This window comes from Triticum dicoccoides, chromosome 5B (genome assembly GCF_002162155.2).
Source record: "Triticum dicoccoides isolate Atlit2015 ecotype Zavitan chromosome 5B, WEW_v2.0, whole genome shotgun sequence".
Taxonomy (NCBI): domain Eukaryota; kingdom Viridiplantae; phylum Streptophyta; class Magnoliopsida; order Poales; family Poaceae; genus Triticum; species Triticum dicoccoides.
This window is the reverse complement of record NC_041389.1, coordinates 89,640,972-89,646,181: the sequence shown is the minus strand read 5'-3', so window position 1 is coordinate 89,646,181 and position 5,210 is coordinate 89,640,972.

Genomic DNA, 5,210 nt, shown 5'->3' with positions numbered 1-5,210 from the left:
CGATCAACAGGACCACCGTTTCGACCGTAGGAGGTCCATTTCCTCCATTTTGCGGTACGCCAAACCCCTCCCGATCAACAGGATCCCCGTTTCGACCGTAGGAGGTCTGTTTCCTCCGTTTTGTGGTACGCCACACCCCTCCCGATCAACAGGACCCCTGTTTCGACCGTAGGAGGTCCGTTTCCTCCGTTTTGCGGTACGCCACACCCCTCCCGATCAACAGGACCCCGTTCCAAATGTAGGAGGTACGTTTCCTCCGTTCTGCGGTACGCTAGGCCTCGTTTCCATTGCCTGTTCCATCCAAGCCCTCCCGATGAACACGGCCACGCATTCCGTTCCGACCCAGCCGGTTGGCTCCCACGCGTTCCGTTGCCTCCCGATGAACACGACGCATTCCGTTGTCTCCCGATGAACACGACACATTCTGTTGCCTCCCCGTGAACACGACAATGACGTTGTTTCTCCGTTCCGACCTAGCCATGTACACGAGCCCTCGCCATACGTGAGTAGTCGTTCGAGACCCTGCCCGTATGTACGTACGTGGCCATATTTTATTTCTTGCACCCTGGCCGCTGTACGTACGTGTACATGCTACGTGTGTGCCTCTACTACGACACGTGCGCGCCTCTACAACGACCAGTATGTACATACATGTTCGCGACCAGAATGACAACGCTACGTACGCTTCGACCAGGTGGGTCCCGACAGTCAGGCACTTCCTTCCCTGCGAAGATGTAGCTGGTGGGTCCCAGCAGTCAGGGGGGCGAACCATTTTGTGTTTTTTTGCCCGGACGCACTTCCTTGCGTGCGAAGGAGTAGCTACTGGGCCCCAGCAGTCAGGGGGGAGAATCATTTTTTTTGCCCGGACAGACTTCCTTGCGTGCGAAGGTGTAGCTGGTGGGTCCCAGCAGATGGGGGGCGAATCGTTTTTTCCTCGGACGCACTTCCTTGCGTGTGAAGATGTAGCTGGTGGGTCCCAGCAGTCAGGGGGGGGGGAATCTTTTTTTTTCGAACACACTTCCTTGTGTGCGAAGATGTAGCTCGTGGGTCCCGGCAGTCAGGGGCGAATCATTTTTTTGCGAAATACGGTGGCCCGTCCGGTGGGTCCCCGCTGTCAGGTGGATGAATAATTATTTTGCGCGTAATAAGGAGGCACTTCCTTGCGACTGCCGTGGTCCCAGCTGTCAGCCTCTCCACGTACAGTCCATGTTCGATGGAAGTCGTTCCTTGACCATGTTGACCACGCCGCGCCGAGAGCACCACGGCGGTGGACGACGGCGAGGCCTAGGAAGGGGACGACACGGAGCCGGGGAAGATGCGGTAGTGGATGCACACGCGGAGAGGAGTACGAGGGTTCACTGGTTCGGTTGCGATGTCGTCGCCACAGAATAACAGGGGTGTGGGTGAGTGCAGGGATGGCCTGGCCAGCGGTGGGAGTAGTAGGGGGCGGTGAGGCTTCCGCGGCAGCACAGTCGGCCATGGGAGGCAGGAGTAGGCGGCACGATCGACGCTGCTTTGGGCGGCTGGAGCAAGAAGACCAGAGGTTGAAGAAGCACGACGGCCGTTGGATGGACATCGTACGGTCACTGCAGCTAGAATCGTTTATATTGACTAAGTTGACAAAGCCCTTGGTACGCCAACTTAGTAGGCCCACAGGTCAGCTTCCGAAACAGTGCGCCCCAGATGTCAGGGGGAGGAATCATTTTTTGGGCGGGTGAAGCTAGACAATCCGAAATTGAAGAAGAAGCACGGCATCCGTTGGATGGACATCCAACGGCCACTGCTGCTAGAACCATGTGTTGACTATAAGTTGACAAAGCCTTGCATACGCGTCAACTCTGTTTTTCTAGGGGACGCGCCAACTTAGTATGGCCAGAAGTGTGTGGTAGAGAACTTATAGCCCATTTGAGATTTGTAAGAATGTGTAGCCCATTATTGAATTCTAATGGAATTTACTACAGCGCATTTACAGTTTGTTAAAAGTACATGCCATTTCAACCAACCGTTCAAGACAGAATTCAATAAAATTTCTGTCACACCCTGATTTTCATGCCACAACACTTAAGTCAATAAATAATGCTAAAATGTGGTTTGACAAAAACTTTTGAGTGTTTTGTCTTTGCTTTGATTGAATGTTTGTCTGCTGTTTGCAAGTGCTCTAAAAAATCAAATAAATTCTCCAACCCTTATACTCCTTCCCCTTGAAACAAAAACCTTGACCAATGATCATACCATGTGTATAGGACATAAAAATAATTTCTTGCAAAAATAATTTGGCCAAATAGTATTTTCAAAGATTAGTTTTCTAAAAACCCCTGAATTGAGATTTGCACTGCAAGTACTTAATTAAGGGCAGTAAAAATCTTTCCAAAAATATATTTGACTCCTATTAGATATAGGATACCCAGGAACCACGAAAATATAATTTTAAAAGTTATATTCCTATTTTATTTAAAAGCTTTTTCTTAAGTCCAGAAATGGTCTTTAATAGGGAAAAATTATTTTACTATTTCAAAAATATTTGACAAAAATTAGGGAAACTCAGTGGACATATAGTTTCCATATATGAGAGTTTCAACACATGGTCATGTTAAAAATATTGGTCAAATCCCTCAAAAATCTTTTCTGGATATTTCAAGCTTTTGAAATATTTACAAAGGAAATATTCTCCAAAAATTCCAAGGAAATTCTAGCATGTCACATATGACATATTAGATGATCTTGCCAAGTCTCATGACTTGGAGAACAAGATAACATCATCAAATACCCTCAAAACATTTCTGTCCATTTTGAAGTTTGAGCAACTTTATATTGCCAAACATTTCCAAATGTTCTCAAACCTTGTGTACATTCTCAAATGGTCTAATTAATCATCTAGACCAAGTGGCACAAGTTGGAGAACAAGTTATATTTATCAAAGTGCCCCAAAACCCTCTCTGACCAGAATCAAATTTGAACAACTCTACATTACCAACTTTCTCTCCTTGATTCCAACTTTTGTGAGAATGATCACATGACAAAATGAGGCCACTACACCAAGTGGTGCATCAAGGAGAATTGATTTGCATGACTAAATCTTGGTAAGCCATTTCTGCCAATTTCTAGGGTTTACCAAAGTCACATTGGCAACTGTTCCCAAATGAGCTCAAATTTGGTGGAACACCCTATTTCTAAGTGCCATTCCATCCTGTTAAGTATCATAGCAAATGGAGTTCATTTGCTTGCCCAAACCTGCATCAAACACCTTCTGGCAGAAACTTGAAATGCCTGTTTTGGCCATTTCCACTAATCTCTATGGACTCTACTTTTTACCACAACCTCTCCTAGTACCCCTCTAGCACTTGGACGCTCTTATGCCCAAGGAAGCAATGATGGAGGGGGGAAGAACCCCATTTTTCTACTCTGGACAGCAGCATTTCCACTCTCCCTCAACTCCCTCTTCCCTCTAGTGGATCCCCCGGGCATCCAATGCCATTTCCGCATTGTTTACTCCCCCTTTCAGCTGCCAGACACAAGTGGACGCGCGGGTGCGCGCAAAAAGCCGCGGGTGCCGGCCATTTGCATGCTCTGGAGCGCCTGGCAGGGCGTTCGACCGTGGACGCCGTGTCCCCCGACCACCTCGGGCCTCCCCCGTGCGCCTGCCGATGCACCTCGGCATCCGCAACATGCTACGCGGTCGGCCCCCTTCTCTCTCCCCCTCCCCGCGCCTCCGTGCTAGCAAACACCGGCCACCCGAGCGCGCCAATGGTGCGGCTCACACGCGCGCGCCTCTGACCTCTCCCCGCTCCCTCTCTCTCTTCCTGGCGCCCTACTCCACACCCACGAACACCATAGACAACCCCACTCCCTCCCTCCTGGCCGCCCGAGCCGTTGCCGCGGCCACCCGTGCGCCACGTCCACGGTGAGCCACGGGCTGGCTACTAAAGGCTGTCCCCGGCCTCCCTCTCTGCTCCATTTGCTCCCCCTCTCTCCCGTGCACCCCCTAGACCAATTCGCACCTCCTCCCATGCCCTCCATCCACCACCATGGCTGGAGCCTTGCCGCCGGCCTCGGCTTAAATTCATGCCACCCGAGCCCCCTCCTCCTCACCTCGTCATTCCATGGCGTCACCACGATCGTCGTGGAACTCTACCCTGCTAATTCCCCTCCTTCCCGTGGCCACGTGGTCGAGCTCCATCTTCATGGCCGGCCCCGCCCGCCACGGCCGACGAAGCGCCCGCGTCCGACCACCCCAGAGGTCGTAGCGCACCTCGACGGATGCGCCATGCTCTCCTAAGCACGCCGGTGTGCTGGGCGTCGCCGGAGATGGCCGGTGCCACCGGAACAGGTGCCGGCAAGCGCTCGGCCCCGCCTCCTCTGCCTCCTCTGTCGCAGGCGGGAGGAGGGCGACGACCCAGCGGGTGGACCCCGCAGGTCAGTGACCGGCCAGCGGGCCCCTCCCGTTTAAGTGGAGGCGGCTTCCGCCGTTAGCGCCTCCCGTGCGCGAACGCGCACCCCCGCAAGACGCCATCGACGTCGCCCCTGTCGCCGCGTAGCCGAGCCACTAGGCCGGCCCAGTGGAGCCCTCCTGCTAAACTCCGCCCAGTGCACACCGTCGCCGCCCAGATCCAACCCGTTTGGGTAAAAATCTTTTCCCTTTTCTTTTCTGTAAAGTTTGTAAAATCCATAAATGATTCAAATTAACTCCAAATTTAATGATTAAAATTTCTAGTAGTTCCTAAAGTCATTCCCCATCACATGGTGTTATTTGCACATTTTTTCCAGAATCATTTCCTTCACAAATACTTATCAAATCCTGTTTTTCCATTTCTGTGATGAACTTTAGAAAATCACAGAGAGCTCAAAATTGATCCAAATGCCATGATACAAATTCCTAGATGACTCTAAGTTCATAACTTAGTTTATGAACATTTTTATTAATACTTTCTGTACCCCACAATATAATGAGCCATTTCTTCATATTTGTCAACTTTGCAAATTCATAGGGAATTCATTTGAACTCCAAATCCAGTGAAACCAATTCCTAGATGCTTCTAAAATCATCCTTTGTTAAATGGATGCCTTTGCTCATTTTTCAAAAATATATTTCTGTACACTTCTTACAAATCCATAAACCCCTTGATTCCATCATATTGAAATATTCAGAGATGTCCATTGATCAAATCCTAATGAAACCACTTTGGTCATCCCTCATATGACCAGAGGTATCC